The sequence below is a fragment of the Oxyura jamaicensis genome, chromosome 6 (assembly GCF_011077185.1).
Source record: "Oxyura jamaicensis isolate SHBP4307 breed ruddy duck chromosome 6, BPBGC_Ojam_1.0, whole genome shotgun sequence".
Lineage (NCBI taxonomy): Eukaryota > Metazoa > Chordata > Aves > Anseriformes > Anatidae > Oxyura > Oxyura jamaicensis.
In genome coordinates, this window is record NC_048898.1 from 30,023,556 (window position 1) to 30,037,571 (window position 14,016).

A 14,016-nucleotide genomic window follows, 5' to 3' on the forward strand; every position below is an offset into this window, starting at 1 on the left:
AGGTTTGGAAAGGGAGCTCGCAGTGACCATCTCCTTACCACAGCATTTCTCCTGCTCACACCTTCCAAATTTCAGCATTCTTTTGACTGCCACCTTGCCAAGCAAGGATAGTGGGTATCTCCTTGTGAAGTCGTACTGGAAAGCTCACCACAAGAGGTTAACTTCAGCAACTGAGGCTGTTTTTTTTTCCCCCACAGTGACATAAAATCCAGGCATTGGCAATGACTGAATGAAAGGCAAGAAACTGTAACAACTGAGATAGCAAGGAGCATAATTTGTCTGACTTGGGTGAACTCCTGGGGTCTGACTGGCAGTGCCCTGGCAGTGTTTACATTCGAAATTCACAGCATGTTTATGGAGAGAAAATATGTGGAACGTTTTGAAGCTCTTTTCATGGTCTCCTTCAGTAAATTTCACTTCCCTCGTCTTCTGCCGTAGAGCTAAAAGGAGTTATAGAAAGAGGGGGGAGGCAGGAGAAGAGACAGTAGTTTCTTCCAGTTCACATGGCCACTTAGCCACTCTACATATGTACAAACCTTGGAATAATTTCTAAATGTACAGAACCTTCTGGAGGCAAATCTAACTGAATCTATTGTAATATACATAGGGAATTCTCTGTAGTGCAGGGGAAAACTGCACTACGTATGATTCTTGCTCTTTGCAAAGGTATAAAATATTCTAAAGATAGTCGTTTAAGGAAAAAAGTCTGCAGAATATTTCTGTTTCTGAAATGTTATTTCTGACATTTTTGGTGGCAGCTTTTTCCTATCTAATTTGTTTTGCATTTTGCGTGTGTGTGATTGAATTGGAGAAATCACAGGACAAGTGCCCTTGTGATGCTTGTGGTGGATATGGCTTCACTGCAATGATTACCCGTTGAATGGGAATTATGGCACCTGATTTTTACACAATGGGAAATGAGGTCCCGATCCTTGTTCTTTGACTCTGATTTTATCAAGCAGCTTTTCTGCTGAGCCTCATCAGGTCATCAGCACATGCTGGCACTACCACATTTTAGATACTGTAGCTGAGGTTGAAGCATCCCAAACAGATGCTGTTTATAAACTTCCCCTTGTTCGTACAGTGTGTCTGACACATCCTGGATGAACCAGACCTTCTGGGTCTATAGCACGGAGGATTTGCACATGTGTAGTTGACCTGAGGCACTGAGGATAGCATATGGATGCTCCTTTTATTGCCTCTGCTGGCAGTATTATCCTGCACAGCAAGGATAACAATTATCCTTTAACACATCTTCACAGTCTATTTTCTGCAAGTCCTTTACCAGGACCTCAGGGTTCCAGGGACGAGGGACCTCCACAGGTGACTTTACGAGGGAACACACTGAACCAGCCTTCCTGTGTCACCTGCCAGCTGAACTGCTGCAGGATTTGCAGGGAATCCAGCTGCACGGTGTGTCTGCCATCAGGCCCTCCCCTGACAACTTTTGGGCTCCACAGTCAGTGCCAGACAAATTCCATGATGAAACAGAGACCACAGAGAGCCTTGTTCTTCCCACCTCTATGGCAGCTGACAACCAGCAGAGAAGAATGACTTTACACAAGAAAAAGGATGCAACCTCAGTGCCATGTACTTAGGGATCGAGACAAATATTGGTAGGTTCTGCTCATCACAGAGGTCTCTGCCATGTGTCAGCCTCCCAGCACTTCTGGCCAGACACAGTCATGCCACTTTGCCACATGTTAAAGAAAAACACACTGCACAAACCAGAGGATTAGGCTGCTGAGGTTTTCTTCTGGATACTTCCCAAGAGCCTCGGTGGAAAAGCTCAGGGTAGGGACAGGCTGGACCTTTACTCCCTCTCGATTAGAGGTGGCACGAACTGCTGTGCAGCAAGGCACTGCTTGGTGAAATGCAGCCGTGAGCCATGGGTGGAAAACGCTGCTGTTGTGACTGCGGAAATACAGCCTACGTGTGTGCACAAATGCCCACATGCTGGTGTAAAGCCGTGTGTGCTTTTGCACCCCACTAAGGTGTACTGAAAAGCGTCTGTGTCTTAAGAAAATAGTGTAGTGTGAAAAGAAATCTGTGAAAAACAGGAAGGCTGAAATAAACCAAGGGTCTGCGACCTGTGTTGACACAATTATGAGTCAGTTCATACCTTTTGGTTCCCTCTGTGTTTACAGGAGACTCTGTGTTTGACTATCCATCATCTGGTGTCTTACTGAAAGACTCGCTTAGTAAAACCCTTTTTTCCCCTCCTTCTTGTGCACAGAAACAAAAATCAAAACACCTGGGAGTAGCAGTGTGTTTTGATAAATAAACAACTGCTGGAAACATCTTTATTAAAAGTGCCATTTAGCCAAGGAGCTGTCTTTGGATTGCACTTAAAACAATTTTTCTTCTTTCTTTTTTGCCCAAAGTACACAACACCTTCTGCAGGGAAACCCTGTGGCCTGCATTGTGTGCTAGTTGATGGGCAAGTGGCACGGGGGGGTGTTCAGAGGGATGCCACCCTAACGCCTCTCCTGGCCCCGAGAGAGGCTGATAGATCTGCTGTGCACAGCAACTGCACCTCTCGGCTGCAGCACTCTTCTCCTGTCCAAAGGCAAACGGTACGAAAACAGCTCGCCTTTTCCAGGATAGCACTGGCATTAGCAGCCCTTCCAATCGATGAAAACTTGTGTTTCTGACATTAGCGGCGATGAATCATATCACGGATCCTGTTAGCAAATGGTGTGGTGCTGCTGTCGTTAAAATTCACGGCTGATAGCTCTGCAAAAGAGATGTTTCAAGGGAAGGGAAAAAATAGCAAGGCACAGCTTTAAAAATTCCTTCACTGGGCAAACATGGCATGAGTCGATGCCACAAGTTAGTGATACCCACTAGTTTAAAGGCCATCAGTAAACAAAAATGTAAGAAAAAGTTGTAATTTCAAAGGCCAGGGTGTCTTTTTGACGATAAAAGATTTTGGGTGTCTGTAAATATTTCTGAATGACGCAAAAGGTTCTCTTGGTTAAAAGTGTGGAATTTTTATTTATTTTGCTCAGACCCATTCTGTGCCTTTTTCTTTCATAAAAAACTGCTTGGGTGAAAGAGTTGATTATTCTGATCTTTGGCAAATTTTCTTTCGTAACTGTCCAAATGCTATATAATAAATCAAGATTTTTTTTCCCCATAGACTGAAGTCTGTGGGGAAAGTGCCACAGAATGTGTCTGCTGTTTGTTGCAGGGAGTGATTTGTTGCACTATTGCAGAAAAGTTTAACTCCTTCAGTACAGGAGCTTCTGGTTTTGCATTGTGTTCGGGTAGGAGAACCAGGGAGATGTATTTTGCTAAAGACTTGTATTCAGTGAGACTTTACAGGCAGAAAGGTCAGTCCCCAGTTTTGCCACACTTGGTTTAAGAAGGGAGAAAAATCCTCCCGTGCCATTTAACCTCTTGTGTGACATTTGTGTCACATTTATCCAGGGTAAAAGTAGCTTGAGCTTCCACTTCTGGCAGATTCCTTTCACCGTTGTCAAAAATACATTTCTGTGTGAGAGATGCTTTGTAGAGACGGTGAGCGAGTAAGTGGGACAAAATCGAAGGCACAGAGTTCACATGCTCCCTTTTTACAAAAGCTGGCTCTTTTTTCCCCCTCATCTTTTCTGTATTGTGCTTTTTCAGATCAAGACTTTCAGCCATATGACCTTTTTGAGTCACTTTGGATATACCTGGAGGCACGCTGATGGTGCGGGCACTGCAGTGGAGTTTAGAGCTGCCCAACCGAGCTTTGCCAGGTAGCCAGCACGGGTGCTCATAGAAAGCAGCAACATGGGCATCAGTGACAGAGAAGTGCTTGGCTATTTATCCAGCTCCCTAGAAATGCTTTGCAGCCTGCACTGAGCTCCATCCTGTGGCAGAAAGACTGCTACTATACCCCGCTAGTCTCATTTAAAGTGGCTCGGGCACCTCTGCTCTGCACTGCGGTGCTGGGGCATCCTCCCCAAATTCCCACTGGCAATTCTCAGGTGCCTTTGCTTTGAGGGTTTCCAGGCACTGCAGAGATAAGTGCATGGGTGAGGGGCCCTTGGGAAAGCAGAACATGAGTTTCCTGGTGTACTCTGTTGGGTACACTGTGCATATTGATGCTCACAGCAAGGCTCTGTGGCGGTGTGGCACCCTGCCCCGCTTCAGCTCGGGGCTGTGTCAGGCACTGGTTGGTGAGATGCTAAGGGAACAGAGATGTAAGCAAAGAAATGCTGTGAATGTGCAGATCTCAGAATCTGAGGCTACGTGGTGGTGTCATTCATAAAGCTCAGGCACTGAAACAGGAAAGCAAAGGCATGAAAACCCCAGTCTGATCAGAGCACAAAGAAGTAGCCAATTTGCTCTCCACCAGACTCCTCAGCTCTGATGTTTACAGCGATTAAAAAGCGAAGTTTGGCAATGTAGTTCTGAAGCCCACAAATAGATAAGAGAAGGAACTGAAACTTGCCTTCCTCTGTAAATAACCAAGGACAAGTGGTTATAACTTCCGTGGTGATCTTACAGTACCTGTCTGGATACTGCACTGAAGGCTGGTCATATTTTTTTGGCCAAAACTAGGGTCGGAGTTTTTGAGAAATATATATATATATTTGTAGAAAGCATTAGCTTTCCTTGGACAAAAATGTACATTTTTATTGGAAATAATTTTTCAGCCAGAGAAAAGCTGAAAAAAAAAAAAAAAAAAAAAAAAAAAAACAGGGAAAGAGCAGCCAGCCCTGAGCTCTGAAACACCCCAGGGATGTACTGGGCTTTCTGTGGACCTGGGGAACTGGAATCAGCGGAGCAGAAAATTATGTAGTAAATAAAACCAAAAATCAGCGTACCGCATCGTTGTTATACTCTTCATCAAAGTAAGTTTCCAGAGAAATTTGAGAAACTTGGGATTCTCCTCCACGCCATTTAAGGCCCAAGCTGATGAACGCATAAGCTCACAAATCATTTTTGAATGGTGAAGTGGGACCTTGCCGCTGTTTGTGCATCACCCAGGTGTAAGCTCCCCATGAAGGTGTCCGTCCCTGTGGGTAGGGCTTAAAACAGGGCTCCTGCCTCGGCTGCTTGGCACGGACCCCTGGGGGCTGCACTTTGTGCCCAGCGCCACAGCCCCTTGGCTGCTTGTGCCACTCTGATCTGCAGGGCTACCACCGAGAGCGCAGAGGGAGGGGAGCTCAGGAGCGATGGAAAGCAAAGCTGGAAGCACCGCTGAAAGCCGTGGGTAGGATTTATTGCTCTGGAAAAAGTTATGCAGATTTTTTTGGATATCACTGATGCAGGAAAAAACCCTCAGGCTGATTTATTTCTGGGAAGAAACAAAGTCCTTCCCCTTGACAGTCTCAGCTCCATACCCTTCCTTCCCCTTTTTCTTTCTCCTGCACCAGGCACAACTTTCCCCTCTCTTCCTTCAGCCAAGAGGTCTGTTGCTCCTTCGAAGCACGGCTTAAACAGCCTTTCCTGCATAGACCTTCAGCAGTACCCCGCAGTTTCTTGGATTTGACGTGCTGCCCCATATCATGAATGCATCTAAATTAAATTAGAAACTCTTCAGGGGCAGGAACTGGCCGCGTGATAGATAGTGTTCCAGCACATGAAAAGATACGACTGACGTCAAAACCATATTGTTTGTTTACAAACCCGCAGTTGGTTCAGTTCCTTTCTTTAAAATCCTTCAGATTCAAGTATAATTCTATCATAAACATAGGTTTCCAGGGCTCTAATGATGGACAAATAGAGCAATGTTTGGTGCCCTTGCAAGATTAGCTGTATCCAGTTTATAGCGATGGGTGGAATTGAGAAGTTTTTTTTTTTTTTTTTTTTTTTCACATTTTTTTTAATGCCATCACAGAAAGTATGTGAAAAACAAGCTGTTTTATGCATCTAGTGAGACTCAAGACTAACACTGGGAGCACAGGCTGCTCGCAGGCTGCTTGTGCTTGACAGCTTCCAGGACGGGAAGGGGACACAGGGGAAATGAGTTGAAATGATCTCAGCCCACATTCTATTTACAGAATTCATTTCACAAGACTTAATCCATTAAGCATTACCTTGGCAGTGGCAACCCAGAAAGACGTTGCATTTCTCCATAAAGAGCAGGCAGCAAACCCAAGTCTCCTTCCCAAGCATCGAGTCCACACTTGCAGTCATTCAATAGAAAGCTTCCTAAAGTAGAAATATTATCCCTCAACATCTGTAGTGGCAAAGACACTAATTTATTGGTGCAATAAATTAATCTTCGCAAAGGAAGAAAAAAAAATGAATTAATTCCAAAAGTTACCACAGGGATATGCAGGAAAGGTATTAAAAGAGAACATGCCCTTTTAAAAGATCCATTTCATCTCTCACTGAAAATAGAAGTAGATATTGTGAGCTGCAGGGTTTTTCATTATCTTATTAGGTAATATGAGTCATTAAGGCTAATTAACACTTATGCAGTGATTTGAAATTGTAAAATGCTATAGAAGTGCTCACGGGTCCTGTTAAATAGTAGTGCTTGGTTGTTAAGGACATTTATTTTAAAATCAAGTTAGCATTTCCTGGATATGGGGGATGAGAGGTAGGGCTACATTTCTGATAACATCTTACTCCTCTTCCCGTCGAACTCCCGTGTAACTTTGGTACTGATATTAATGGAAAGAAGGCGGCAGGGCAAAGGAAGCCGCTGGTTTCGTTGACTCAGTTCAGCTCTGCTAAGTCAGTGAGAACGTTTCCCTTAAAATAAATTGTACAGAAGCACTCTTACAGAGAAAGCAGGGAACTGTGTGCGGGGAAAAGAGAGAGAAAAGATTTAGGGATTTAGATCTTAGGGATGCTGCAAAGTGCGCTCAAGCAGCCCCAGATCCTTGGGTCTGGGGATGCACTCAGGCATCTGGGCAGGGAGAGGACTGACCTCAGTTAATTCTTGTCAGGGAAAAGAACTCGTCTGGGGTAGGTGGCAGAGGAAGCAGGTTTTTTTGATGTGGTTTCTTCTGGTTGTTATGGAGGCCTCTAGGACTATGGCTGGGTTTCGTTCTAGGCTTGCTAGAAACAGCTACCCTAGAAGTATGGCACACCGAGAAGCTGCAGGTCAGCGTGGGTGAGCACAGGAGACTGAGCCCTTAGCTGAAACGTTTTGTAATGTAAAATAGCTTTTAAATAAAAGTGGAGTTATATGCATTCTGGCTAAGAACCTGAAAACCAATATTTTTCTTTTATTTCCTCCTTTCATTTTCTTCTTTAGTGGAAGAGGGGCAGGAGAAAAAAAGGAAAAGCATCCCCTTCTTAACTTAAAACCAGAAAATAAGTGTTAGACTTTATTTATATGAAAGTCCTCCAAAGTCAATAAAATATTTGAATGAGGCAAAATTCACATTTTTTTATATATGTTCTTTTGAATATCTGTAATATAAAAAAAGATCTTGTACTTTTTTTTTTTTTTAATTTTATGTCTGTCTTTGTCGTGCTTCTTTTACTGAGACACTCTTTGCCACAAAGCGTACTTCTTCGGCACAACATGTACTTCTTCCTTCTTTGTGAAGATCCTTCATCTGAGCGCCTCAGTCCCATTGGTTCAGTTTTTTTTGTTTTGTTTTGTTTTGTTTTTCTGATAGTGCAAATGGACAGACTGCAAATACAGCACTTCAATTTTAAATATAGTATAACTCACTGCAAATTAGCTCATGGCTTAACAGGGTCAGGATCCCTACTCCTAAGTCCATGCCTGAGGTGAGACCTAGATAAGGTACCTTAGTGCAGATCTGGCCCATTATTGTCCTACTGCTCCTGATTTCTGGCTTTTGAGGAAAAGAGAGGTTGAGAGCTTTTGGGTTAATCCCACACATAGCTTTTAATTCTGCTTTTAAGACAGAATGTGGGGGAATTCATATTGGGAGTGACAAAAATAATAATAATAGAGCAAGGTAGTGTGGACAAATTGGTGTAAGATTGTTCTTGTGAGGAACAAAATCAGTCTCAACTACACATGAGTTTTTGCAGTGTTGAAACAGCCCTCTATAAGGAAGTGCTTTCAGGTTTCCGTAGCACCTGGTTCAAAATATTTTTGGCATTTATAAACATGGTTTACGTAGAAAAATGGTTTTGAGTATAGGAAGAATTTGGTATAAGTCACTTTAGCAATGCTCTGATTGGTCCAAACAAAAAATATTCAGCACTTGGGTAATGAGTTCGTTGCATTTGACCTTTCAGCACATGTACTGTTTGTCTCGTGAGACGTAACTGCAGCACAGAGCCCCAGGTGAGGTCATACTGCAAAGGTACCACACTGACTCTAAAAGACAAAAGAGAAACCTGTTGTGGGGAGCTTACTGAACAGCATGGAGCGTTTGGCTTAATGTAGCAGACTGGGACATACTCTGATCTGCTATCCAAGAGCCATGCCACTTCTAACAAGATCCTTCTGGATCTCAGCTGAACCTGCTCAGCCTGAGAACCAGCACCGACGTGGGGTGGCTCTTGGAGAGACCTCCACGTGGGTGTCTGGAGGGCCCCCAGGGAGCAGGGTCACTGCCCCTGTGGTGGGAATGGGCCAGCGCCGCTGCCTCCTGCAGGCTCTGCTTGCCTCCAACCACATCCTCATCCAAGGAGGATGGAGAATGGATGGGCTGGAAGCCCCCTTTGCATCGTCATCAGTGAGAGTATTAAACAAAAGAAAAAAAGAGTGAAAAGAGCAGCTATTAACCAGCCCATGTGCTGGGAGTGAACCTCATGACCATCCCCTCATCTTCATGCTCCACTGAGGGTTTCTCCCTCCAAGGTAGAGACTCCCTCCTTCTGAGGCTGCTTTCATCCCTGCCCAGGAGACTGCGGGTGTCGGTGGGGCGCCATAACCTCATTATCTCCTACGGAAAAAAAGAAAAAAAATCTAAAAATATTGTCTGTGCCAGTATTGTCTATGCCAGTGTGACTATGAATCAGTGGTCAGAGCTGCGAGGGAGAATTACAGCCTTTTCTCCCTGTTCCTTGCCACTGACAAGCCCAAGTCCTATGACTAGAGCTAATGTCTTTTTAGAGTCCACTTCAAAGCCTCCTCGGGGGCCAGAGCCTTTCTTATGAGTTACAAATCAACTTATTTAGGTAACATCTTAAGGACTGGAAGGCGGCGATGCAAAGTTTCAAGCTCTGCAGAGGAGCTGCCAACGCAGAGGTCACACGAGGTTGTGGTTACTCCCACCGCGTGCTGCAATGCGCTTCATGCATCAGTACGGCCTGGGATTACGACAGGGCCGGCACAGAGAGGGAAGACACGGATCCACCCTGCAGCCCTGTGGTTTTCACAACTTTTCTGGCACCGGCCTGTGTTCCAAATCCTAAAGGAGTCCTGGTGGAGAGCTGCCATCCTGGGTGAAAAAAAGGGGTAGGATTTTATTCTCAATAGCGCCTTTGAATTATGCGGAAAGTAACCATCACCTGTAATCACTTACTACTAGGAAGCACCTATAGATTGTTTGAAATCTGTAAAAAGGTCCACAATTGTTCACTGTAACTCATTGTATAAGATATTCAGTTATTTTCTCTTTTCTCACACAATATGAGACCAATTTAAAATTTGTCCTTCCCCACCCTGGAGGAGGGGTTATGGTTATTTCCTAAGCCCCATTTTAGCCTTGTGTCTCACTAGGTGCTGGGGGTTGATGATGCTACATCACATTTCCCTCCCCCCGCCAAAAAAAAAGCCTTTATCCCTTGTATAAATTAGCTGCTAGCTTCCTTCTACTGATGCAAGTCAAACCAATATTTTAGCTGGCAGAATTATGTAGAATTCTGCCTCATCCCCTTTTTTTTTTTTTTTTTTTTTTTTTTTTTTTTTAATCACTTCTATCAGCTAACCAGTATTTCCCTAACAAGTCCCCGGACCTGGAAGTTTTCCAGGGTTTCCCTCTTTGGTAGGCAGCAGTAAGGAAGGGAATCTCAGCCCGCTGCCAACTCACCCACTTACAACATGTGTTAGCGAGGGATCAGAAACCCTTTCCTCTGAATGCCTCCGAGCAGAGAAAGCACGGGGAGTTCAGCTGGAGGCTCTGGCTGTGAGATATGGATCGTCAGGACTTCAATTAGAGAGCAAATACACCACTTTGCTTTTCTTCCTCCCTTTTTTTCCCCCTTCATTTAAGTGAATTTAAGTCCTGGCGACAGCCCTCGGAAGAGAAATGCTGTGTTCGTCTCACAGACAGCTGCAGCCTGATTTTCCCTACCCTGCCTTGCCACTGCACCTCCACCTGGAGGGGACCGGAGCAGAGAGAGGCAATGTTTCAGCACCCGTCATCACTCACTCTTGGCTGGCTCTGCCAGCCCGGGTGCCAGTTGTGGTGGTGGCTTTTGCATAGCTGTGGATTTGATACCAGTTTCGCTTGCCAACTGCCAGCATAAGCTGTGCAACTTGCAGCTCCACAGATGCCATGCTGGCATCTGTTTCTCATCCTACAGCATTTTAAATAATGCACATTTCCAGCTGTCTTCCCTTCCTTCCCAGTTTCAAAGCACAATTTGTCCATTTCACGTATTGCTCTGAGAGGCATTTCCAGGCTGCCCAGTCAGTGTGTGCAAAGCAAAGCCGCTCGTGGGGCTGCAGGGTTTGACGTGAACTGTCCGTGCGTCGAAAAAAGAAATTCTCAGCTGCAAGGAGCCCCACACCATAATGTCTGTGGAATTCATTAATTAAATAAGTGTCCCTGGAAGAGGTGGAGGACCTCTGCAGGTAATTGGGCAGCTCCCTAATACAGTATTCACAACATCAAGTGTCTCAGGAAAAAAACTGAGCAGCCTTTAGAGAGGTTTCTTCAAAGTCCCACTTTCCAGTAGAAATGTAATTGAAGAACGCTGTGAGGACCATGGACATATGCTGCTCACAAGTGGAGGAAATATTCAATTCTTTGTTTGTGGTAAATTGCTGACCTTTGTCTTCAGCATTAAAGCCATCTGAAGAAAACCATTCCTAGCACAATGTAGGATTAGTTGCTTTTGCTGGATATTTTCCTATGTACAGTGTAATAGTTTAATACGAATATAGCAGGAAACAAGGAAAATTGAAAGCATAATTCATTTTGAATGGCACGATGCAAGAGGTGATTTCTTTTAAGGAGCTAGAAGACAAAGGGATCAGCACTAAATATTTTAAATGAGCTTGTGAAACTGTCTCTTAATGGAATTTTTATCACCCCTCCTCCTTTTATGACTGTAAGACCTACGTTTCCTGATAGGATCATTCTCTCTCTCTCTCTCTCTTTATTTTATTATTATTTATAGACTGTAAAACATTAATCAGAACAATTTTGCTTATCAGGCTATAAAAACCTTATAACCTGATAAGTAAAACTGTTATAACCTACAGAGTCAATAAGTGTTTATTTCTTTAGCATAGTTGCAGATCCCCATTCTGTTTTAGATTTTCTTGGTATCAGTACAGTTTTTATCCACTGAGTCAACAACTCAAGGCACAACCTCTTCCTGCCATGCTGCTGCTATCCATTTCCTATAGTAGCCTTATAATTTCCCAAACTTCTCCACCCCTTTCGAAGCCTGGGAAAGCAGATGGACCCTACAGGATGACCTGGGGGTCATGAAGTCCAGGCTGTTAGAGCTGAAGTGGGGAAGTGCATTCCAGAGGAGACAACCCTTCCACCAAGAGTGTTTGCAACTCGGGCTGCTCTCTAGCCCAAACCGCCGAGCTGATCCTGAGCTCTTCAAATGATTGCAAGTGACATGGCCCAGGGCACGGAGACAGCAGATGTCTGATATTTAGGATGTTATGGCTCAGTGTTTTCCACTTGAGCTGGAACTCAACTGCTAGCTAATGACAGTCATGGGGACTCTGTGCAGCGCATGTCTTGAGCAGGGCACGCAGCAAGAAAAATTCATTCAAGAGCATCGTGCTTTTTTCAGTCATTTAAAAGGGGAGAAAGTGTGCAGGAAGCCAGCAAAGGCATGAATCACCACAAAGAGGTCCATATTTAAATGTCAAGCCCACGATTTTCTCATCAGTCATAAATGGAAAGCCACTCGGCAAATCCCACCCAGCCCTGAAGCTGCAGGACAAAACTATCCCCTTCATTTTGGCCTCTCATGCTGCCTTTTTCATGCTGTTTAAGTAAATCAGTTTACTTCCATGCCCAAGGCCTATAAGCTCCAGTTATGTCCCTGAATCATGTTGGATTGGACTGCCACTCTGCTGCCCTAGCGTGTAACCAGTGCTGTCCAGATGAACTTTCTGTCCCATCAAAGCTCTAAATTGGCATTGCTCTTCAGCTTCTGTCCCTGGAGAAGGGGAAGACCCCTGTGGCCAGTGTGCAGTAATAAATACAGCTGTCCTATCTGAAAGGACTGCTGCGAACTAACAGTTATCTGTGGCCCGGAGGAGGTTATCAGTCAACACAAGGAATGTGGCCCCTGGATTATATTTAGACCTAGGCTCCAACAGACTGGGTCAGAGTCTGAGAACTACAGAGCATGGCCATGGTAAAAGATCATGCTCTAATTCAAGGCAACACAAAGTAGACACAAAAACTGTAATTTTTCAGGCAGCATGAGTAAAAAACTAAGGTAATCATGGAAACACTTCATCAAAAACCCCAGATGAAGGAGAGCAACATGAGCACCATAGCAGGCACTCTGGGTTTGCACTGAAAGAAGCTCCCATGAAAAAACAAACAAACAAAAAAAACAAACAGAAGCGATTTGTCCAGGGCCCTTCCCGATCTGTAACTGCAGGTGGTGTAATGCAATGTGCATGGTAACAGCCAGAAATGAGTGACAGCACAGGCTTATTAAGAACTAGCAGTAACACCTAGTGTTTCTGAAGGACTTTGCCCAAACTGAAGAACATGCTATGATGCTTCACGCTCTAGCCTGTTGCGGCCGGGATAGCCTAGTAGGCATTTGCTATTTCAGACTGTGCTTGCACTGTCATTTCATGCTGTTGATCTATTAAATTAGTGCTAAAAATTGTACTTGGACCTCCTGGTGTCTAATTTACAACAAGTGTAACTCATGCTTGTATTAATTTTAGAGACAGGATATTTTAAGGCTTTAGACGCTTCTTATTATTAATACTGTAGCTCTCCGAAGCTCCCACTCTTACCCAGAACTCATCTGCCAATTAATCATACAGAGGGGAGAATCACGGGGCCCAGCAATGAAGTCCATGCCTTGCATCTGGCTGGGCTGGTGCTGAGCTGTGCAGTGTGTTGTAGTACTGGATTCATGAAACACGAAGTGGTCTCTGTCCTAACTGTGGCCAGTAAGAAACTCAGAGTATGTTAATTTGTTACCTTCCCTTGATTTGAGGAACCCAAATATATTCAAATTGAAATGTGGATACCTACACGGGAAACTTGAATTTAGAGGCCTTGGCCTTCACGCCTTTAGAATTGTTTGGGCTCCTCTGAGTACAGGCTGGAAGGGATGGTCTGGTTTGGGTGATTTCAGTGATTTAACCGGAAAATTATTTGAAGGCTGGAGTGAAAAATACAGGAAAACCTGATAAGAAACTGAGAAAGGTCACAAGTTAAAATGTCACACAACGGTGCTGAATTGCTAAAAACAAACAAACAAACAAACAAACAAACAAAAAAAAAAAACAGCAAAACTCTCAAATTAGATGAATTCTTGGAATATCTTGGAATATTTGTAAAACTTTTCAAAATGATGAATGTACAGGGAAATTATCTGAATACTGAGATGTGAGTATTTTAATACTTTCTGTTAGGCTGTGCCAAGGAGAGGTCCAGGTGTCAGGATGGTTGAAATCTGCCTATGTCAACACAGGCACCTAAGGCAAAGTGAATGCTGTCTTTGGTCTGTTCAGTGGAAATATCCTTTGTGAAAGATGCAAGCAGGTTATCCCATAGTTGTGTCAGTCTTGCACCCTTTCTGAGTTTTGATTGATGAGAGTTACCAGGCTCAGTTGTCTTAATTGTTTTGGTATTTTGCCTTCCTTCTGTCACACCTTTGCTGGCTTGCATTTGCACAAGCTGTTTTCATTGAACAGAGTATAATGACTGTCAGAAAAATAAGTCAAAAAAAAGGCCTGTAATATAA

At 44.0% G+C, this 14,016-nt stretch overlaps 1 protein-coding gene across 2 annotated transcripts in view; it reads left to right on the plus strand.

Moving 5' to 3' along the window:
• GRK5 (G protein-coupled receptor kinase 5) overlaps positions 1–14,016 on the plus strand; it is a 165,393-nt gene that overhangs the window by 68,740 nt on the left and 82,637 nt on the right. The window lies entirely within an intron of this gene.